The sequence below is a fragment of the Cryptomeria japonica genome, chromosome 8, assembly GCF_030272615.1.
Source record: "Cryptomeria japonica chromosome 8, Sugi_1.0, whole genome shotgun sequence".
NCBI classification, from domain to species: domain Eukaryota; kingdom Viridiplantae; phylum Streptophyta; class Pinopsida; order Cupressales; family Cupressaceae; genus Cryptomeria; species Cryptomeria japonica.
This window is the reverse complement of record NC_081412.1, coordinates 141,188,582-141,214,644: the sequence shown is the minus strand read 5'-3', so window position 1 is coordinate 141,214,644 and position 26,063 is coordinate 141,188,582.

The window sequence follows — 26,063 nt, the reverse complement described above, 5'->3', positions numbered from 1 at the left end:
AGATAGAGAAGAGGTAAAGAAAAGATCAAATCATGGGAGTGGATGGTAGCCAAGTTAAAATCAAAGTTTATGCCAGTTGATTACCAAGTAAATTTGTTCTGGAAGTTGCAAAACTTGAAGCAGAAAGAATCTAGTGTGAAGGAGTATATCGAAACATTCTACAAGTTGAATATCAAATTCAGACATATCAAAGATGAGGTTGAACAAGTTGCAAGATATTTGAATGGATTACAAATGTCTATACAACATGAACTTAGTTTGATCAAGTTGTAGAGTGTTGAAGAAGCTTATGAATATGCCCCAAAAGAAGATGAGAAGTTGAACAAAAGACATGAGCAGAGAGAGAGGTAGAGGTGGAAAGTTTTCCAGAGGAAGATTTCAAGGAGGTAGAGGATATTTCAAAGGAAGAGGGACTTGTATAGATCACAACAAGGACAAGGAAGTAAGAAAAGATGGCAGTTCATATTGGAAGGATGACAAAAATTTATACCAGAGGAGAGAACATGATGGTTATCAAAATGAAAATTTTGGAAAAGATGATAGAATACAAGATAACAGAGTGTTTAAAGGTACTTGCTTTAAGTGTGGAGGGGAAGGAAATCATTCTTTTGAATGTAAGAAGATAGAGAACACTAGAAGAATAATATTGGTAGAAGAAAGCCCCATCAGATCAGCTAGCAAACCAAAATATGGAGAACTGTTGATGATAAGAAGAGATTTGTGTCATACCAGAGAGGATGAAGAACCCTTGCAGAGGATAAATCTGTTCAAGACTAGATGTAAGGTATCTGGTAAGTGTTGTAAAGTGGTTATTGATAGTGGTAGTTTGGATAATCTTGTTTCAGAAGAGATGGTGAATAAATTGAATATGGAAAGATTGAAACACCCTAAGCCTTATCAGATAGCATGGATTCAGGATGATCATAAGTTGTTAGTAAGTGAAAAAATGCTTGGTGAAATTTAAAATTGAGAATTATCATGATGAAGTTTTGTGTGATATTATGCCTATGGATATTTGTCACTTTTGTTGGGTTTACCTTGGCAGTTTGATAGATAGGCAATACATGATGGGGGAAAGAATATATAGACTATTGTAGAAAATGGGATGAAATATACCTTGTTACCCTTGGAGGATCCTTTGAAGAGTGAATTTTGTACGAATGCTGGAATCTTTTTAGTGAATGGAAGGAAATTCCTAGATGGAATGAGACATGAGAATGTTTTTTTTCCTTAGTTCCTGACAAGATTGAGAACTTGGAGCATGAAGAACAACCGTAAGAGATAAAGAGTTGTTGACAGAGTATGAAGACATCATTTTAGATAATTTACTTGATGGATTACCACCTATGAGGAGTAGAATTCATTGTATGGACCTGATTCTTGGAGCTAGTTTTCCTAAACAAGTTGCACACCAGATGACACCAATAGAGAATAAAGAGTTGAATAGACAAGTGCAGGAACTATTGAGGAAAGGTTTAGTTAGAGAAAGTTTGAGTCCTTATGTGGTACTAGAAGTGTTAGCACCTAAGAAGAATGGAGAATGGAGGATTTGTACTAATTCCAGAGTAATAAACAAGATCATAGTGAAGTATTAGTTTCCTTTACTAAGGATGGATGACATAATGGATTGTTTGAGTGGAGCCAAATACTACACAATGATAGACTTGAAGAGTGGATATAATCAGATAAGAATCAGAGAAGGAGATGAGTGGAACACAACATTCAAAACCAATAAAGGATTTTATGAGTGGTTGGTGATGCCTTTTGGGTTGACTAATGCACCAAGTACTTTCATGAGGTTGATGAATGAGGTATTAAAGAAATTATTGGGTAAGTTTGCTATTGTATATTTGGATGACATTCTAATTTTTAGTAAGAAAAAAGAGGAACATCTATTTCATTTAAGACAAGTTTTTTAGAGGTTGAGAGAAGAAAGGTTGTTGATAAATCTTAAGAAGTGTAGTTTCATGAAAGAAGAATTAGTCTATTTGGGATTTGTGATATCTATGGATGGATTGAATGTGGACCCTAAGAAGGTAGGAGAAATTGTTGAATGGCCTACAATGGAAAGCATTGGAGAGGTTAGATCATTTATACCAGAAGTTCATAAGGAATTTCAGTTCAGTTTGTAGCCCTATGACTGAGACAATGAGGGGAGATAGGAAGGAATTCAAGTGGACAACCAGAGAAAATAAGAGTTTTGAATAACTAAAAAAAAAGTGACTGAGCAGCTCGTGTTAAAATTACCAGATTTTAGCAAAGTATTTCAAGTGTACTGTAATGCAAGTGGGAATGAAATTGGAGCTATGTTAAGTCAGGAAGGGAGAGAAGTAGCTTATTTCAGTGAGAATTTGAATGGTACAAGAAGGAGATATTTGGTGTATGATTAGGAATTTTATGCCATAATTCAAGCCTTGAAGAAGTGGAGAAATTACCTGTTGCCTAAGGAATTTGTGTTGTATACTAACCATCAAGCTTTGTAGTATTTGAACAGTCGGAGTAAGTTGAATCAGAGACATATGAGATGGGTATAAATTTTGCAGAGTTACACCATTGTGTTGAAGCATAGGAGTGGGAAGTCAAACAAAGTTGTTGATGCATTGATTAGAAGGAGGAATTTTCTGACAAAGATGAGAGTGACAATATTAGGCTTTGAAGAGTTGAAGACCTTGTATGATGATGACCCAGATTTTGCAAAACCTTGGAAAGCATGTAGAGAGTTGGTTATGGTAGATAGAAGCAAATGGCTGGATTAATTCATTCACAATGTGTTATTCAAAGGAGTTTAGTTTTGTATACCTAAGAGTTCTATGAGGGAGAATCTGATAAAGGATAAGCATAGTGGAGGATTAGTTGAACACTTTGGTTTTGAGCATTGGTGAGTGAACATTACTTTTGGCCTTAGATTCATAAGGATGTTAGGAAATTTGTGCAAAGAAGTAGAATTTGTCAAGTTGCAAATGGTAGTAGTCAGAATGTGGGATTATATAAGCCTTTGAGAGTATTGGAAAGACCTTGAGAAGACATAAGCATGGATTTCATACTTGGATTACCTAAGACACAAAGAGGGAATGATTCTATATTTGTGGTGGTGGATAGATTCTTGAAGATGGCTCATTTCATACCTTGTAAGAGAACATTAGATGTTGTGCATGTAGTTGACTTATTTTTCAGGGAAGTGGTGAGATTACATGGATTACCTAAGAGCATAGTTTCATACAAAGACACTAAGTTTGTTGGTTATTTTTGGAGAGCACTTTGGAGAAAGATGAACACAGATTTGGAGTTTAGTTCTACTTTTCACCCACAGACTAGTGGACAAACATAAGCAGTAAATAGGAGCTTGGAAAATTTGTTGAGATGCTCAGTTGGAGAAAAAACCAGAAGTTGGGATTTGATTCTTGCACAAGAAAAGTTTGCCTACAATAATTCAGTGAACAAGAGTACCATAAGAACACCTTTTGAGATTGTTATCAAAGCACACACTAGAGGTATATCAAAATTAAGAGATATCAATAATGAAGACAAGAGGAGTGCAGAAGCAAAAGAATTTGCAAATCACATAAAGGCTTTACATATTCAGGTTAAGCAACATTTGGAGGATATGAACAACAAGTATAAGAAGAAAGCAAATGAGAAGAGATGACATAAGGAATTTGAAGTTGGCGATGAAGTAATGGTGTATTTGAGAAAAGAAAGATTTCTAGTTGGAACATATAACAAGTTGCAGATGAGTAATTTTGGGCCTTGCAAGATCTTGAGGAAATTCAGTACAGGAAATGCATATAAAGTGGAGTTGTCGGATAATTTGAGCATTTCACCTATATTCAACATTACATATCTACATTAGTATCCTGAATCAGAATTCAATGAAGACTGTATTGTAGACTTGGAGAAATAGTTGCATCAGAAGGAACCAAATCAGATTGAAGACATTTGGGATAGTAGGATTGGGCATAGTACCCAGAGCAGTCAATACGAGGAGTATCTTGTGAAGTGAAAGGACGAACTAGTTGAAGATTCATCTTGGATTTCTCAAGAAGAGGTGGACCATCTTGGTTTTTCTCTAACCCCATCAAATTGAGGGAATCAATTTTTCAACAACCCCAAATGTCTGATGTAGGAGCATTCTTAGCTCTTGGCAATCTTGCATCAACCAAAAACATTTCTTTTCAGTTTCCTTTCTATTTTGTAGTTTCAGAATTTTTTCTTGTATTTTCTTGTATTTTCTTGAATTTTCCCATTGGATCTTGCAGAGCTATAATTTTCTTGAGAACGTGATTATCCTCCTTATTCCTAAACCACAAAACATTTGGATCATTTTTTGGCATGTTATCGCTTCTGGATTACGAGACAGTTTTTTGGCTTAGAACATCGGAACTGCCTGTACCTATTTGCTATTGGTGAATCTTGTAGATCCTTTTTGTAGATTGTAGAGCCCTAGCTCATTGATTCCAATGTTCCTTGGCATGTGGCTAACCTTCCCTCTGATCCAAACTTCATCCTTTGGATTTTCTAGAGGAATCTCTTTGGCAGAGGCCGACCTATTGGTTTTACATGTTTGATCTTGTTCTTTGGTATTTGATCCCTCGTGGGTCAATCGGATCTCCCTGAATCATATAAATCAATGTAACTAAACATCATAAATCAATCAAGAGAGAATATATAAGATATATCTTAAGATTTACAGGTTCAGAGTTGATTGATTTTGTAATTGAGCATGTATGTAGCAGACCCATGATCTGAATCTTGTATTGTAAATGTTACCAATTCTTTGTAATCAGTTTTCATGATCTAATTCATTTAGTTTTGCATTTCCACCATCATATCCTCTATTTTCTATTGTGTTTACTCCTACTACCCCGTTCGGATTGATCTCTTTGAAGTCCCTCCTAACCGGTGACTTCACGACCTGGCTATTTGTTTACTTAATTTTCATGGTTTTTGACCTTCTTTGCAAGTAGATGTGATAGATGGAAGATGTAGAGGGGTTTGGTGGAAGGTATGGAAAAAATTTTATGAGGTCTTCCTCACCATTTTCTGTTGTTTGCAAGGAAATACTTTTCTTTATTTCCTTGTTCAATAGATGGCTTTGATTATATTTACTTTTCATTGTGTCTCCCATAGTTTTTGCAGAGACGATTTGGTACTGGGATGCCCCAAGAAAATGACAAAAGAGGAGGTAGATGATAGGAATAATTCTTTTGCACATAACATGCGATCATAGAATTTGGAGGAAACCATGTTTCTTTCAACATTGGTAAATAGATCTTCTAGGATGATATTCTTGGCAGGAGTGAGAAGGTTGAAAAGAAAACCTAACCTTTATCAGTCATTTCTGCTCAACTTTTGTAATATGCCCTAAACAACCACTATCATTTTGTGCAGGTCTAAACAAATTCTATGTGGTTTGACCATTAAATTGGGGGATTTTTCGCAATGACTTGTACCGACTAGATTGCTCTTTGCAAGTGGAGGCATTAGGATACCTACACTTTCACCTTGGCACCCAAAATTCATAGGTCTCTATATCTTCTTTTTTATGCTTTATCATGCCTTCCTCTATAGCATGCAACCTCTTCCATTTGTAGTGATGATATACTCACATTTATGCAAAATATCAATGATTAAGTACTACATTTGTATGTGGCATTTGTGCTTGCAAAAAAATCAAGTATCAATATGAAGTATGGAGACATAGGTTGTGCTCCATTATATGTTAAAATATGATGGGATCAATGAATGCAATCACCATCAACATACTCATTGCACACCAAAGTGTGATTGACACATAAAATTTAGGGTGTCCTCAAGATAACCAATACATGCATGAAGGTCAACATGCCCACATAATGATCACCTATGGGTGTAATGCAATAAGTTTACCAATATGGTTGAAGTATTTTCAGCCCTCATCCACTAATAAACCTATATTGTTGCATGCACCTAGAACACTAACAAATCTTACAATGTTATGATATGTTCCACTATCATTAATTCAATTATTTTGAGATCTTACTTACAAAATCAATTTTGTGAATATCCTGCAATCATTACATTTCATGAGATGACATCTCTTTGAGAAATTTTGTGAAACAATTCAAGTGCTTTGTCTATGACTCCACATTTTGCATGCATGTCTACTAGTACATTTCCAACTATAATATCTGAAATAAATTATCTTAGTATTATGCTTTGATGGATGTAAATACCCCATTCCAAAGCTCCAATTTTGACACAATCAAGGAGGATGTTGCCCACGGGGGTTTCACTTAGTGAACTTGGATTATAGCATGTGCATTCATGGTATACTAAATAATCCCCCTATTTTCAAAAAATATTGCCCTAAACTCCTTTTTTTTCACCCCCTCCCAATACACAACCTGAATTAAAAAACCCCTATTTTCACCAAATATTGTATTTTTTCATAACCCAAATTAAAATCCCCCTATTTTCACTAGATAGGCAATATATTTCTCTAAATTTTTAAGATATTAAACCTCCCAATATGAATGCACATGATATAATATTGCCTAGCTAGTGAAGGCCCCGTGATGTTGCTAAAGGATATGTCCTTACACCTGCCAATTGTGATTTCTTGAAAGTTTCTATAGCCTTTTCAACAAATCTATTATCTACATATCCTACATAATTGCATTTCATGGGATGACATCTCTTTGAGGCATTCAAATAGTCTACATGCCTTGTTTGTCCTTCCATATTTTGCATACATGTATACCAAAGCATTTCCAATTACACCTGACAAAAATCCACCTTCCATATTGCTTCAATGGATATCTATACCCTATTTTAAAGCTCTTATTTTATCACTGGTAGAGGGAATGTTGGAAAAGGTTGTAGAATCTATATTTACACCTATCAATTGCATTTTATTGGAATTCTCTAAAGCTTTTTCAAAAATTCCGTTTTGTGCATATCCTACAATAATTATAGTCCTTGAGACCATATTTCTTTCAGAGACACTGTTGTGCCTTTTTTGCTTCCACATTTTGCATACATGTCTTCCAAGGCAGTTGAAACTACAACATTTGACAAAAAGCCTCTATCCTTTATGCTTTGATGAATTTCCATACCTTGTTTTAAATCTCCCAATTTGACATGAATAGGGGGAATTCTAGCGAATGTTGTGGAATTTGGCTTTATAATTGCCAAGTGCATTTTCTTAAAATTTTCTGAATCCTTTTCAACAAATCCACTTTGTACATATCGAGTGTAGATACCAAAAAAATTCCGCCTTAACTTTGTTGCAATCATCCAACTTTAATCACCTTAATTTTATGTTATCAATAACTAAGTACTACATTTGTATGTGGCATTAAAAAAGTCAAGTATCAATCTGAAGCTACAACCTATCAATGGAGACAATGGTTGTGCTCCATTATATGTTAAAATATGATGGGCTCAATGAATGCAATCACCATTAGCATACACATTACACACTAAAGTGTGATTGCTAGTTATAAAATTTAGGGTGTCCTCAAGATAGCTAATATAGACATGAAGGTCAGTATGCCCACATAATGATCACTTATTGATGTAGCCATAATTGGTAAAACCCTCAAAGAGAATCAACCGGATTATGTAGAAAAGTAACAAAACAAAAGCAACAAGAAAACATAGCAAGATTATATAAATACATCATATTATTGCTTTAGAACTTTCAACAATCATCTAGCTATCATCATATAATCAAAAAAACAACATCTAGTAGTTAACCGGTTACATGCATGCTATCAGCTAGATACAATCCAATTCAAGACTCTATGAATCAACCAGATCACAAAATGCGAATATCAATCCTTATTCCAAATTCTACTTTCTCTTCCCCAACAAATGATTACACAAAATCATATTTATACCCACCAGAACATATGTGGGTTTGCCTCATAAGATTACATTTACCAATGTAGGAAAATGAAACGTGTAACTAGGTCAGCCCTAAAAAATAAAGAACATCAGACAAGACACAAAATAGATCCACACACTAAGAATTGCATTGGTAATGAAGGAAAACCAACCTGTAAGCACAAGAACTATCCCAAAACCCAAAAAAAGTCAACCGAAATCGATAACTGACTAGAAAAGAACATAAGTAAACTAAAAATATGGAATTAAGCACATGAACCAGCCTAGAAATCAAAAATAAGATCTGCCACAAAAATAAGCAACTACCAGTAAGAACACAAAAAATTGCATAAAGAACTAAACAAGAACAAAAATGAAAGGAAATGTTTTTGGTTGACGCAAGATTGCTCATTGACTGGGGATGATCCTGGATCAGAAAACCTAGGTAGAAAAAGATGTTCCATGAGAGGAAACTCATGAACATCTGAAAGGATTTGGGATAAAGACCCCATGCTCATTTATGATCCATACATCTTCCTTATCTACCAACTTCTACTTTAGTTCCTCTGGTGCCCCAATCGGCTTCTCTAATCTTTGAATCTCTTTGTTTCTCTCCCTTTGCTTTAGATCTGCATATTGTCTCTATTTAATGTTCTCTTACTTCTACAACTCTGGTTTGCTTCTACCAAAAGACTTCATTAGGTTTGTCACCATAAGCTCTCTGTCATCCAGTTTCTTCTATCCACGAGGCTCATCTGTCAAATCCTTCTGCAAACTCATGTCACCTGCTAGTATAACCTCTACAACCGGTTCTATCAGATCTTTCTTCAATTCACCTTCTTGTATAACCTCAACAACCAATTTCTCAGTACTGCAACTTTTCTCAAGACTTGGATTCTTCACCTCCTTCTCTTTCTCCTTCAAAGAAATTAACATGTTTTGACCATCCTTCTCAATAGTGATTTGGTTTCTTCTATAGTCATAAATAGCTCCTCTATCAAACTGCCAAGGTTTTCCCAACAAGACGTGACAAGCACTCATAGATATAACATCACACAAAACTTCATCTCTAAAAGGCCAAATGTTAAAATTCACCAAACACTGCTCCTTTACCTCTATATTTTGATCATCTTGTAACCAACTCACCTCATAAGGACAAGGATGCTCAAGCCTCTTCAATCCAAGCTTCACAACCATCTCCTCAAATACCAAATTGTCAGTACTTCCACTATCTACAATAACCTTGCAACACTTACCACCTGATTTACACACAGTCCAAAAAAGAGTCTTCCTTTGAGTAGATCTGATATCCTTTCTCCTAAACATAAGGGATTCTCCTTGCTTTGGTGAACAATTAGATCTAGTGCCTTCTCCTTTTGGTTCCTCATTTTCCACACAGCTTCTTGCCATTCCCTACTTACATTCATAGAATCTATGTCTGATTTCTCCACACTTGTAACATTTGCTAGGAAATTCTCTACCGGTATTGCTACTACCTTTCCTCTGTGTTTTCTACTCATGTTCTTTACTCCACTTAGGTTTTGATTCATCTTCCTCAACTAGTTTCTTCATATTGTCACTCATCTGTCTTTTGAATTTGTCCTTCCCTCTATTCAGTTGTCTTCTTCTCATCTTGTCCTCAGCCTTGAAAGCATACTAGTAAGCTTCCTCAACTGTGGAAACCCTCAACATACTAATTTCATCCTAAATGATCAAAGCAAGTCCATTGATGTACCTTGCCACCTTTTCTCTATCCATCTTTGTATGTCCAGATCTAATCACCACCTTATAGAATTCCTCAGTATATTCCTTCACAGTCATGTTTCTTTGTTTTAGGTTCTGCAAATTCTTGAACAACTCCGATTCATAGTCTCCTGGTATGAACTTGGCCTTCAATCTTGCAACCATCTATCTCCACCAGGTGATCTTCAATTCACCATTCTCTACTCTATCTTTCTACAATTTTTTCCACCATAAGGCAACATGCCCTTTCAACTTAGTATATGCCAACTGGACTCTCTACAAGTACTTGACATCCTTAAACTCAAATTAGTCCTCTAGCTCTTCAATCCAATCGATCAGATCCTCTAGGTTCAGTGTTTTGAAAAAGTTGGAAACTTCAACTTTATGAACTTTATGAACTTTAATCGCTTGCAACGCGGCTCTTAGGAATCTTTCCTCTCTTTCATCTTTCAGTCCTTCAACTTCCTCAAGCTCTTCACCGGCTTCCTCATATTCATCCTCAAAATCAAGGTTTCTTTACATGTCATACAAAGCGGTTTGGATTTTATTCCTCACTTCATTCTTGAAGTCTTACATCATCTTCTCTACCCTCTAGGGGTTTGTCCTTCTAAGAGGAATCTCCTCTTCCACTCCAGTGAACTTCCTCAACTCGGCGATCTGACTACTAGTTTCAATTGCCTCCCCTCAATGATCTATTGAATACACATGCAACCTGCCTCCAATCAATGATATGTCCACCCAAAGGAATGTCTCAATATTCGCAAATAATTCTTCCACCAGCCAGTCCATAACCAACTCCGATACCACTTGATGTAGCCATAACTAGTAAGACCCTCAAAGAGAATCAACCGGCTTATGCAACAGGATTAACACAATGAAAACAACAAGAAAACATAACAAGATTACATAAATAGATCATATTATTGCTTTAGAACTTCTGGCAATCATTCGACTATCATCATATAATCATCAAAGAACATCTGGTAGTTAACTGGTTATATGCAGGCTACCAGCTAGATACAATCCAATCTGAGACTCTAAGAACCAACCGGATCATAAAATGTGAATCTCAATCCTTTTCCTAATTCTACTTCCTTTGCCCCAACAAATTATTACATAACATCATATTTCTACCCACTGGAACATATCTAGGTCGGCCTCATAAGATTACATTTACTAATGTAGGAAAATGAAATGTGTAACTAGGTCTGCCCAAAAATTAAAGAAATCTTTCTAGAAGATAACAACCATGAAGTGCAGCTTAGTACGAAGTTCATCCACATGCCAAAGAACATTGGACAAGACCCAAAATAGATCCACATGCCAAGAATCATGCCAGTAATGAAAGAAAACCAACTAGTAAGCACAAGAATTGTCCCGAAACCCAGAAATAGTCAACCGAAAGTGATAACTGGCCGAAAAAGAGCCCAAATGAACTGAAAATATGTAATTAAGCACGTGAACTAGCCTGGAAACCAAAAATAAGATCTACCATGAAAAATAAGCAACTACCGGTACCAACCGGTAAGAACATAGAAAACTGCATAAAGAACTAAACAAGAAAAAAATTGAAAGGAAATATTTTTGGTTGATGCAAGATTGCTCATCGACCAAGGATGATCCTGCATCACTTGTCATAGTGGAACATTCCTCTTTTGTGCCTTTGAGACTTTTTCCCTTAGGACTGTGACCTCACTGAATCCTATATCTTTCTCTTCAATATCTGATTTGTACTTTGTTCATGCTATCATTATCAACCCAAACTAGCTTAGGGACTACATTTTGAATCAATACATATGACTATTTTGATTGCTATTTCTAAATGTGGTATTGCATTGGTCCTTTTTGTTTTGAACCCTTTGTGGTATTCAAACACAAAAACCTATTATATTGAAAGATATTTTTGACCTGAATCTACGCTTTGAACCTCTTCTTTTTAGAGTATAACTAAACCTACCTTATGCACTAATTTTTAGATTTGAATGAATGTAGCAATGACTATCCCATTGAATGCTTATAGTTGTCAAGACTTTGACAAGTACATGAACTACCCTTTTCATAGCTATGGTTTTCCATACTCTGGCAGCCCTTCTTATGACTGTTCATTATTGTTTTAAGCATGATTTGAGGCTTTGAATCTTTGATGGATAGCAACTATTAATGTCTAGACTAAGCTTGCAAGGATCACATTTTTCATGTATCTCATATCTATGACTTGTCTCCATAATACAATGTTAATGGAAGCTTTGGCACTGATCTTTATGTGTAATTTTCTGCTCTAACATGCCTCTCTATATTGCAATGATATTCACATTTGTCCTTGGGGCTCTCAATACTGTGAAAACAATTGTATATTGACTATCAAAACTTGCTTTCTCTTAATCTTTATCATTGTCTTATGCATGATCACTAGTCATATGACTATTGTATCATGGATGGACTTCATCTATTTTCAATGTGACTAGTATATCTCAATGCATTCATTATCTTTTACTTGTCAAAGTCTTTGTTGATCATTGTATTTCCTCAAGATGAATTTCCCTAAGCTTTTCAACTAAGACTATTAATTAGGCCTAAGATGTTGAATTGTTATATGTATTGTCCACCCAATACTCTTATTGATGGCACTATTAGTGACTACAAAACATTTTTTTATTAGAACAATGACTATCCCTTACCCTATCATCTACACTATAATTGTTATTTTGCATGCAACAGTGCAAATTTAATGTCATTTGGTTATGTTTTCAACTATCTTAGTAATATAGGCAAATCTTCATAGCCATGAATGCAGTCATGGATAAGGGTTGCTCTTTTATGACTGTCCTTGATTGATCTTTTATTACTTCCTTTGGTACTAACATTGTCTTATCTCCATTGTTCTCTATGTTTGCCAGTTCTTGACATCTTGCATGGTATTGAGGCCATAGTCATAAAATATTGAAGTAGTTTTATGAAAATAATTTTTCTATGGACTATGTGCATATATTCTTCAATGCAAAAACCCAAAGAGACTATCTTACTATATAATGTCTCTTGAAAATCACTTCTCTTTGCCCTCATTACCTTTTCCATATGGGTCACCATCCTAAGACTTCTAAGGGGTCTGCTACTCCATCTTCTACTAGAGTGTTCTTTCCTCATTATTTCTTTGAGCTTATTATACATGATATGTGTCTTCTCATGGTTATGCCTAAACTATGTGATGGCCTTATGCTTGAGATTGTCTTATGAAGTGACTATATTATTTTGACTATATTTTTTCATAACAATGGCAATGGCTTTGTATATGAAATTCTTTTGACTTCTAAATCACTATAAGCTATCTTGAATGGAACTAGAACATTTGTATCTTGATAGTGTTGCTATAGGCTTGTGATCTTTGTATGAATCCCTATTATTGATATGTTTATCATCTATTATCTTGTTCCTTGTGATCATGCCATATTCTATGAGTACCCCTTTGTTGTTTGAGGCTCTTTAGTCCTTCTAACCTTTATTTGTGTCATTGTTCTTAATACTACTCTCAGGGCTTCTATACCATTACTATGTCTTCTATCCATTTCTAAACTTGCCCTATGACTATGAGTTTTATTGCTCCAAAACAGTGATATAAGACTAATCTGAAATGAAGGATTTGTAACTCTCTTTATGATTTTCCATGATATCAAACTAAACTAAGAACATTATCTTTTTTATAGGTCTATCAATGACCTTTTTCATGTTTGAAATAGTCACTTGAGGTTTTATTCTCTTTCGAGGTCTACTACCATTGTCTTGTTTAGACTGTCAAAATATTGTATTGTCGCAGATTAAATATCTCTGTCAACATTATTGATGGTTCTCTAAAATGCTCATGACTACCACAACCTTTATTTGTATAGAAAAAATATTATAAATTCCCTTGAATAACTCATATAAAAATCTAATCCTTTATGGAAACAAAGAGGAAAAGTTCAGATAGAAGTTGGACTTGTTTTGATGACATACTCAAGCTCACCATGAGTTTTGTATTGTTTTACAAGGATATGTCTCCTATCTTCCCTTCTATCATGATGTGTACTCCATGTTCAAGTCCTTGAATGTTGAAGTTTCATTAAATAAAATCTTCACTTCTTCTCACCACTGAAGATATCTTCATTGTATATGTGTTTATCTATTCATTGGGTTGTTGTTAGAATTGTAGAATCTCAACAACCATGGTTAACCTTGCAAACAAAAGGAAAACTCATAAAAATAGGGTTTCTACATGACACCCCAACTCTATTATGGTCAACAACCATGGTTCACCTTGCAAACAAAAGGAAAACTCATAAAAATAGGGTTTCTACATGACACCCCATCTCTATTATGCTAAACCTAAGTTTGCGCCTTTAATCTGAAGTTAAGATTGAGTTGAGCATATTTGTACATTGAAATTGTTAGGATAACCAGTTGACAACTGAGAGGGGGGGGGGTGAATCAGTTGTCAACAGATTATAAAACTTTAAGCACACAAAACCTTTTACCAGAATGCATAAACCAAATACCGAAATAGAAGATATAACAATTAAGCACAAAAATAAATCACATAATAATTACCAACCATCCATAAAACATAACATTGAGATTTGTACGTGGAAAACCCGATAAAGGGAAAAACCATAGTGGGAAGCCTACCCACAGTTAGATAATGCTTCTGCAGTATGTGATTACAATAAGAGGGGCCTGCACATGTAGGAAGGCCAATAACCTAGAGAACACTTCTCATCACCAAAGGAGCTTCACTAACTATAAAGAAATCCAGACTACAATCTAGAAAGATGAATGAATTGTAAGAATAACATCTCCTATGCTTGAGTACAATTTCAGCTAAGCTCAATACCAGAGGTCTTAAACCTCTTACACAAACCTAATTAGATCACCTATGATTGACCAAAACCTCTGCATATGATTACAACTTTATTCACACATAGATAATCCCATGACCTATACCACAATCTACAAAGAGATCTTACATCATATTTATACCAACCCAGGACCTAAACAAGTAGGCCAACCACCTAAAAGATAATACAATAAATCTATTACATAATCCCGCAAACCAATAATAAACCAAGTCAGCCTAAGACCAAAACAACATAAACCAAACAATAAATCAAATTGGTGATGCATTGGGAGCATCAAACAACACGTTACATAAACCAGTCCATAACCTAGCAGAATAACACCAGACCCAAAATAGGTCACCATAAGCCAAATGAAACACCATGAACAATGGGAACACGGACTTGATAACCATCAACACTTTGATAACCTTCTAGAAGCTACACCAATACCACTTATCAGATTCACCAAAAGATCTTCATCAAAGCATTGTCAGTAAAACCCTTATCGGTAACCAAAAGGCTTACTAGAAGAAATGATAGCATCCAGATCATCAAATCATGAACCAACTAAATGTTATACGCATTAGGAACACATGAATAACCAATCCAAATAAATTCCAACAACTTGACCAAACTAGAGACAAATCTCTAGATCAACATCAAAGACCAACCACTCTACCGAACATCGGTAGACAACAAAACAGCTAGTGTTGATATCAATGACAAACATCAATGCAACACATAATCAATTCCTCCAAATTGCCAACAATCTCCCCCTTTGGTATTGATGGCAACACGAGATGTGAAAAACATCCAAGTGCCAAGAAATTCCAAACAAGTCTCCCCCAATGGAAGACATTCAACAATCTCCCCAAAATGATATGACAATGAAGTTCTAAACCAACAGACCAAACTCCCCCTATGAATGATATCGCTGTTAAGCTCTATTTTTCACATAAATATCTCTCCCACTTTGACATCAATGCCAGAAATATGACATAAATATCAAAGAAAAGTCATAAAACCTCTGAACCACATAGCTAACTACTCCCCCTGAGTAGTAGCACCAACTCATCAATCCAAAATGAATGATAGTTTTGATAATGCATGTTGGAATGATGCCAATCGACATCACTCAAGTTTCTACCAAAGGGATAGAAACTCCCAATCTGTCTCTGAAGTACTTAAATGATTCCTTAGGCAAAGGCTTAGTGAAGATATCCACAATCTTCTCTTTAGTGTTCACATAAACTAGTCCGACTTCATTTGCTTCCACCTTCTCCTTCAAAAAATTATACTTGATAGAAATGTGCTTAGTCTTAGAATGAAATACCAAATTCTTTGATATGTTAATAGCATCAAAGTTATCATAGTGAATAACTACTGGTTCATTGCAATCTACCCTTATATCCTTCAACATTTGCTTCATCCATAGAAATTGTGTATAGTTAGTAGCAGCAACAACATACCCAGCTTTAGCAGTAGATAAAGAAGTACATGATTGTTTCTTACCAATCCATGAAACAAGTTTCTTTCCAAGAAAGAAAGCTCCACCGGATGTGCTCTTTTGGTCATCAATATCTGTATATGCACATAGTGTAAAGTCATCATTTTTAGGATACCACAAACCATACTTAGTTGTTCCTTGCAAATATTTGAAAATCCTTTTCACCACACTCTCATGATTCTCTCTAAGATCACTCTAATATCTTGATACAATACAAAATACATTCATTATATCCAGTCTAGTCTAAGTCAGATATAACAAACCTCCAATCATATATTTATACCTTGTAGGATTTACCGGAGTTGATGCATCATTCTTTGTCAATTTCTCCCTTATAACCATAAGAGTACCAACTGATTTGGGATTTTCCATACCAAATTTCTTCAACAATTCTCTAGCATACTTAGTTTGACAGATAAAAATACCTTTATCATTTTGAGTAATCTACAAACCTAAGAAAAATTTCATCTCCCCAATCATAGACATCTCAAATTCATTCTTCATACTTTCTAAGAATTCCATACATAACTTATCCTCACCTCCAAAAATGATATCATCAACAAAGACTTCAACAATCAATATTTCATCATCAGCGATCTTATAGTATAAGTTACTGTCAGCATTACCTTTAGTGAAACCAAGCTTCAAAAGATATTTGTCCAATCTAGCATACCAAGCTCTAGGGGCTTGTTTCAATTCATATAAATCTTTCCTTTGCAAACCATGCTTTTGTCATTTGAAAGCGAAAAACCATCAGGTTGCTCAATATAAACTTCCTCTACAAGATCTCCACTCAAAAATGTACACTTAACATCCATCTGATAAACCTTGTATTTCTTATGGGCAGCATAAGCAAGAAATAATCTTACAGTCCTAGGTACCGGAGCAAATGTCTCATCATAATCAATTCCTTCCTTCTAAGAATATCCTTTACTTACCAATCTAGCCTTGTTCCTCACAACTTGTCCATCCTCATTCAATTTATTCCTAAAAACCAATTTAGTTCCAATAACATTATTATTTTTAGGCTAGGGAACTAAAGTCCATGTGTTGTTCTTTTCAATCTAATCTAATTTCTCTTCCATAGCTCTCATCCAACATTCATCTTTACAAGCTTCAATAACCGATGCCAGTTCAACTTGAGAAATTAAACATACCTCATCAGTTGCAAACCTTCTTCTTGTCATTACTCCTTTGTGCTTGTCTCTAATGATTTGATCTTTTGAATGATTTAATCTTACATACCTATGAGTCTTCTGACTTTCTATTTCTCTGCTCTGATCTTCAATTACTATTAAATTTTCTGATACTGCCAAAGTAACTGTTTCAAAATTTTGTTCTAGTATAGGTGCTACCGGTTCAGTTATGATCATCTCCACTTCTGGTTCACTCTCATAAGTTTTGATTTGACCTTTGTACTGCTCATCCACCTTGATATTAGCACTCTCAACAATTCTCTGCAATCTTTTGTTATAACATCTATATACTTTGCTTTCATTAGAGTAACCAAAAAATTTCCCTTCATCACATCTAGGATCAAACTTTCCAGTGGAATCATCTCTTTTGATATAGCATTTACTACCAAATATTTTGAAATACTTAACTGTAGGTGTATGACCAAACCATAACTCATAAGGTGTCTTACTGGCATCTCCTTTGATATGAACTCTGTTGAATGTGTATACCACCATGCTTGCAGCTTCTCCCCAATAGATATGAGGCAAATAATCATCCATCATCATAGTTCTAGCCGCATCCAAGATAGTTATGTTATTTATTTGCACAACACCATTCTACTGAGGTGTCTGGGGTGCAGACAACTATCTTTTTAACCCACACTTCTCACAATAACTATTAAATTTACTAGATGTGAATTCACCACCCTGATATGACCTTAAGAATTTAATCTTCAACCTTGCAATTTGTTGAATCAAGCTTAGGGGATTCTCTCCAGAAAATAGTTGCAATTGAACTATTAGTTGCCATAGGATCTTCCTCAAGTGATTAAGCTTTTATAGAGAGGACCAGGCTCTGATACTAATTATTAGGATAACCAGTGGACAATTGAGAGGGGGGGGGGATGAATCAGTTGTCAACAGATTATAAAACTTTAAGAATACAAAACCTTTTTGCCAAAATGCATAAACCAAATACCCAAATAGCCAATATAACAATCAAGCACAAACATAAATCACATAAAACCAATATTTGTACGTAGAAAATTTGATAAAGGGAAAAACCACAGTGGAAGCCTACCCACATTTAGATAAAATTTTTGTAGTAAGTATGTGATTACAATAAGAGGGGCTTGAACATGCAAGAAGGCCAATAGCCTATAGTGCATTGCTCATCACAAAAGGAGCCACACTGGCTACAAAGAAATCCATACTACAATCCAGAAAGATGAATGAATTGCAAAATTAGCATCTCCTATGCTTGAGTAAAGTTTTGGTTAAGCTCAATACCGGAGGTCTTAGAACCTCTAAGTACACAAACCCAATTCGATCACCTATGATTGACCAAAACCTCTACATATGATTACAACTTTATTCACACACAGATAATCCCATAGCCCATACCACGATCTACAAAGAGATCTTACATCATATTTATACCAACCTGGGACCTAAACAAGTAGGTCAACCACCTAAAAGATAATACAATAAATCCATTACATAATCTAGAAAACCAATGATAAATCAAGTCTTCCTGAGACCGAAAGAACATAAAGCAAACAATAAATCCAACCGGTGATGCATCGAGAGCACCAACCAACACATTACATAAACCGGTCCATAACCTAGAAGAATAACACATGACCTAAAATAGGTCACCATAATCCAAATGAAACACCATGAATGACTGGAACATGAACATGATAACTATCAACACTTTGATAACCTTCTAGAATCCGCACCAACACCACTTATAAGATTCACCAAAAGATCTTCATCAAAGTACTGCTAGTAAAACCCTTACTAGTCACCAAAAGGATTACTAGAATAAATGATGGCATCTGGATCATCAAATCCCGAACCAACTAATTGTGATATGCATCAGGAACACATGAATAACCAATCCAAACCAATTCCAACAGCTAGACCAAACTGGAGACAAATCTCTAGATCAACATCAAAGACCAACCACTCTATCAAAAGTTGGTAGATAGCAAAATAGTTAGCATTGACATCAATGACAAACATCAATGAAACACATAATCAATTCCTCCTAATTTCCAATAGAAATAAGTTGAATGGTATTCCCTCCAAAATTTCTAGGAATAAAGCAACATTAAAATGTTGATTCAACTTTAACTTCCCCTTTTCAACATAGAAGAAGGATTCAAAAGATCCCTCAATATGAAATGAACACTTACTCACCTTATTTCACCATTTTTTCCTTTGCAACCTCATTATTTCAGTAATGTATTGAAATAATGAAGGATTTTAATACCTAGGAATCTTGGCAAACTTTGCAATTGACCTATAAACTCAAATCAACCTAAATTTTAAATCGATATAAGCAAACCCAAAAGGTGCAGTTATGACAAAGAGTCAAAATCTATAACAATGAGAAAAAGTAAACCATACACACATAATGACCAACACTAGGTGAAATGAAATAAGGGTTACACCTCTCTTTGAATTATGTACAACCCAAGCATCCACTAAACCTACATGGATGCATGCATATAAAAGAAAGGAAAGCTTACTACATCAGGATATATTCCCGAGTGCTTCATCAATTCAAAGACTTTGACATCATCATTGCAAAATCAATTTTGTGCATATCCTTTAATCATGGCATTCCATAAGACAAGATTTGTTTTGGGCATGTTGTCAAATAGTTTGCGTACCTTGTGTTTTCTTCCACATTTTGCATACATGTCTACTAGGAAATTTGGCTTAACACCTACCAATTATATTTTCTTGGAATTTTCTAAAGCCTTTTCAATAAATCCAATTTGTGCATATCTTGTAGTCATTGCAGTCCACAAGAACACATATTTTTGAAGTGTTATGTCCAACAGTTCACGTGCTTTGTGTACGATTCCACATTTTGCATACATGTCTACCAAAGTAGTTACAACTACAATATCTAACAAAAATACACTATCCTTTATGATTTGATGAATGTCCATACCCTGCTTCAAAGCTCCCATTTTTGGCACAGGTAGGGAGGATTCTGGAAAAGGTTGTGGAATGACTGTCACTTTTAATTTTGTGCAATATATTAAAAGCCTTCTTTGAATTATTATTCCTTTATGACTATTTATAATTATTTCTTTGTGACCCCCTTTCACTTTTAATCTATTGTACTTGATGTTTCTTTATCGTGTTTTGATCCATACCCCCTACTCACTGTTTTGAAGCTTGATAAAACAGTAAGAACTCCTCTTTTCCTTTAACCCTAGCACTCTGACCCTTGCGTATTCTAGTTTTATAGCTCCATTATGACTGCTAAAATGAATTCTTGGATTGCAACAATGGCCTTTATTTAATGGGTTGGAACAAAATATCTATCAACTATACTTTTTACTTAGCCTTGTGATTGTCACTTCATGTCTTTATGACTATATTTAGGCTACGAATAATGGTTTTTGACTACCACAAAAGTCTTCAAGACTTCTAATCCCTATGAATTTCTTTCTTTCCTCTATACTACTTGCTCACAACATGTGACTATATCTTTGCTTGTGGGTATTAATAAATATAGCCTCTATGGGTTAGACATATCCATGATGTTGCTCCAATCATCATTTGTTGATACCTTAGGAATATTTATTGATTTATGTCTTGTTACTAATCACTTTTGATATTGTTTCTAGACTGTTATCTCTACTCCCCAAATGGCTAATCACTATCTTCCAATGGACTGTGATCTTTGTGATAGGCTACTCATATGCAGTATACTTTGTGTGGAACTCATAGAGTGTTATTCTACTTTGAATGACTATGCATTGGTTGTGGCACTATAGTATGATCTTCATTTGATTGTCCTTCGACCCATGGCTCAATTCATTGACTAATAATGATGGGTTATTGTGATATTTGGCATACTTGTGCCAACATAGAGTCTTGTGTTTGTGTATACCTCTTGATATGTCATTCCTCTTTTATGATAAGACTTTGTCATCACTATATGGCTCAAAGAAGGCAATAATGTCTTTCTTCTTTACTATTCACTGCATAGTAAGGTTTTGAATGATGTATTGACTATGCCCTTTGAGTAAATCTATGATGCTCTTGGTCTTCTCATTTTCATTTCTCCAAATCTATATGACTACTCTAGATATGTTGAATTATTTTGATAGTGATTTTGAGGTCTTTTCACTGTTATTTAAGGCTGCTATGGGTCCTCAATGACTTCTTACTTTCTCTAGAGACAGAAAATATACTCCTTTTAAAGGTACTCACCGCTTTGCTATTCCTTGATAGTCCCTTGTATCCTTGTTAATTATTTGAGGTTATGACTAGGTTTGCTACTCTAACTGTGTCTTTGGTTGTGAGTCTGAGTAACCTATTTGTCATAGTACCTTGCTACTATCTTAAAACTCTGTGTGCTTTGGATTTATTTGTGACTATCACTATTACCTCTAATTTGTTCATTATTTTCATGTTCTTGATCTACAATCATTACATTAACTAAACTTAGGCTTTGAATTCTATGGTTTAGGGCTTTAGGCTAATCTTTCTATTCATTTAGATAGCTTTTCCTCTTATTTATTATTCCTTGCTCTAATTTTGATGCACCATTTATGTCTAAGTCTCTACCATATAGCCTTATCTTCTTGAGGCTTCTCATTGAGTATTGTATTCATGGTCTTTTTATAGCACCTATAGACTCTCTTTAATAATTTTGACTGTCTTTATAGTATTGATCAACAACTTTTAATATCTTTGTTTTGAACCTTTATCACTGCCCTACACCTTGAGATCATTCTTTAAATTATTCTATTGTGATTTATCCTAAAAAGGGTTTTCTAATACTTTGACAGTGATGCCCATTGTGATATTCAACAACAAAATCTTTATCTTTCATTTATGGTTGCATTGTGATACATTGATTGCATCCTAGGGTTTTGATAGTATACACTCATCTTATTTGAAACTCACACAGGATCAAAACACTTTCAATGCATACCATTATCTATTCTTTATATTTTCTCAATGAGGATTGATTGAATTTTATCGTTGTATCTTCCTCTTAATGACCATGGGAACTCTTATTGACAGTTCACTGTTAATTTGACTCCACTATGCATTATTCCCTATCTTCAATCTCTATTCTGTGGCATAAATATTTCTTTGATCTTTGTGTTCATGTCTCCAAGATTTGTGACATACAATGATCTTCTTTTATTTTCATTGTGCTTTATTCCTTCTATGGGCACTACCATTGTTTGATGGTGTGCCAAAACTACTAAAATAATACATCTCCTTTATCATAATTTTGGCTTTCAATACTTCCACCCTGTTGGTGCCTGAAAATGGGTTTACACAGACACAAGGCAAAGACCAACCTATGTCCTCTAAATATCTATGGAAAGCCACTTCCAACTATTAATATTCTTCAAACTTGGACCAACATCAACAAGAATACAAGATCCTTCTACACTTTGAGCTCTACAAAACCCGGGAGGGTGATCCCCATGCCAATTTGTGATCTCTATGCCACACTCACAAATTATACATGAAATAAAGCAGATAATATCATATAAAGGCTCGACAGAAAGGGAGAATGCTCAAGAATGGAAAATTCCCCAGTGATCCTTAACCATTTTGGAGCATGACATGATTAAATGCACATAACAACATACATGTAAATGAAAATATTTTGATATTCAACAAATTATAAAAAATAAGTGGTGATCCCGAATAGAAAATCAACACCAATGCAGTTGCTTGGCTATGATCAGTGCCTTACTCCATTGGGTACATGAATTCATACTACATAAAATGTATTTCTATAGAATTTATCTAACAGCATATAAACCTAAGATAATATTGTTGGAAACCAATAACACTAAGAGGGGGGGTGAATCAGTATTATACCAGAATAGTAGATTTTAGCCTTATTAAAACATGCATACACCAACTGGTATATGGGTAAAAATAGAATTGAAAGAAGTAAAGAAACTAATAAGCCAATCACATAAATGAGAATCATAACACATAGATTTATACATGGAAAACCTTAAAGAGGAAAAACCATAGTGGGATTTGTGACCCACAATATCAATCCATTGGCCATATGAAGAGATATTACAAAATATGAGGGGCCTACACTTGCAGGAAAGCTTATAGCCTACAACACACTGCTCAGTCACAATAGAAGCCTCACTGACTACATAAAATTCTAGACAACAATCCGAAGAAGTGTGAACTGCTTAAGATAGCATCTTCTATGCCAAAATACAGCTCTGGTTTAAGTTATGTATGTTTTAGTTTGAAAACCTAAACCCCTTTACTGAAATAACCCTTACAATAAATTCCTCACATACATAATCTCTCTAAATAATTTTGCATGATATTATATTCGCATATCCATAATCTCCTATCTTATGTCTATACCTCTATATCAAAATGATCTATCAAACTGACCTATATACCCTATACAATGTTTATGCCTTATGTCGGCTTACAAAGATATATACAATATCAGATTACATGTTAGCCAAATAAAATAAATGAATAAACATTAAAAGCAATTGCCAATGCTAGATCCAAGATATGTTGGCCTCCAATACTGATAACATTTACTATACCATGTCGGCCTGCATTGCCCATGATCAAAGAAATCTTTCTGACCTGTAGGTGCTGGTGTAGAATCTGTGAAGTGTTTGTCGGTACACCATATAATCAAAACATAAAGTTGAAATACAAAATCATGTTACCATCAATGATGACATAAAGCAACCAACCAATGGAGTGTCAATTGCCAACAAATATTTCCTTGCAATACATCATATTTGCAAACCCAACCCCAAAACTACTTATCAAAATCCCTGCAAATATCCCTACCACTCTGCAATTCTACTCAAGCATTTAATTGGCCCCTTAGACAAAAGCATGAACAAAAAATACATACACCACAACAATGCAATGATTGATAAAATCCTTGATGATATTCATTCAAAATATGATAGAACAATACACTAGAGAGAAATGGGTTTGAATTATATTTCTATTGAATAATTCGGTTGTCCTTGTCAAAATACAATTCATACATAACTCCTTCAAGAACCTATAGAAAAATAGACATAAGACTCTTTCTATTTTTCTATACAAATGACTTTTTACAACTTTTTCATTTCACCTAGACTTTGCTATTGGAAAAAAAAAATCGGAACACTCAAGGGACTGAAAATCAGAGCCCCGTCTCATAGCCCTGAATTCCCTTTTATAAAAAACAAGGGAGAAAACAAGCTTAAGACCAAAGGAGACACTTGTCATCTCAAAATGATCACATACAATTGGATTTTATTACAAAAATATCCCATCCTTGATTTCGCTCATACAGGATCGAAGTCTGCGGCTGCTTCTCTAAACTCATGATGAATTTTACCACCATTTATGTTATACTGGTTCAAAAAATATCTGCCACTAGAAGAATAAAAAAGTTATATCAAATTGTTTGCAACCTTTATTCATCATTTAGATACATAATACTCCACACACTATACTCTTCATCAGATGGCTAGTCAAAGCTCATGACTTCATCAACTTTTCCCCTATATAGAATATATTTAATGAATACTTTGTTTGCATCTCTTTCAAAAGTTTCAAACAATGACCCCGTGGCAATTATTTTATCCAAGCTATCCTCCAGTATATCCATCTTTAACCCATCACATATTAGCTCTACCTGGGTACTGATAACTCTTTCTGCCTCTTCCTTCCAAAATTGTAGAGGCTTGATTGCCCCTTCTTCATCTTTAATATCTGGCAAAAGAGTTTGATTCAACTCACTGAAACTCTTCATCAGTTCTCTTACCTTTCTTTCTATATTTTTCAGCAAAATTTGGGCTTCCTGCATTGATTTTGCCAACAAGTATGTTGGTTGCAATGCACGTGGTCTCTCCACATGATACTTAGAAGCCATGGATATTATTCTGAGCTCATTTCCCCTTTGCAACCAGTTTGTAAGCAAAGGAATTGCCACTTCTTTATCATCATCAAATTTTTGAATAGAATTGAATAATAAAGAATATAAGGCAGGAACACTATTGATTCTACTATCAACTTTCTCATTAGCTCTGCCTTTTCCAAGGATTCTCTTTTTAAAGTTTCATGTGCCAACTTAGCAACATCAACATTCAACTTTGTAGCCTCTACACTTGATGTGTCAAATGCTCTTTTTATAATAAGGCCTCTCCTCAAATTGGGGTTTAAGCCACTGATGTTAAGATTTCTAGGTCCTTCCTCTAGCACCCATATTGCCAAGGTTGCATAATCATCCACAAAATCTAATCCTTTTAATGTCAACCTTGCTTCCTCCTCTAAATTCAAATGTTGACCTTTTGATTTCCCGATTGCATCAAAAGCCACAACATCTGCTATGTCCCATTCTGGTAAAATTAGGAATCCATCCCGACTTATAATCTTTTTGCCCTCATCAGCAGTGATTTCTTTAAACTCTTCCATCATTTCATTCTTGACTTCTTCTTGATTTTCTTGATCAGATCTATCTGGCCTTTGGGCCTTTTTCTCGGTACTTCTTCTTTTGTATTCTTCAATCTTCATCTTCCATACTAGTTGTAGAAAGGTTGGGCTCGTCAAAAAAGTATCATCTTCAAGGAACTTATCACATGCCTCTTTTCTTGCATCCCTAAAAGCTTTACCTTGAATATCTAAAGGAGTGAGGTCCAACTCTAGATTAGGGGGCCAAAAAGGAACACCGAGTTACATTTTTGCATTTGTTTCTATAAACATAGCTTCCTCCATTTGTTCTTCATCCTGTCTTATAGGTGATGGCAAAGGACTTCTGTCTAATTCTTCAAGATCAAGGAATCTTAATTCCTTAAAAAGGCTTGATTTGCATCTTCGGGGAAGGATTTGTACTCATTATCTTTTTAC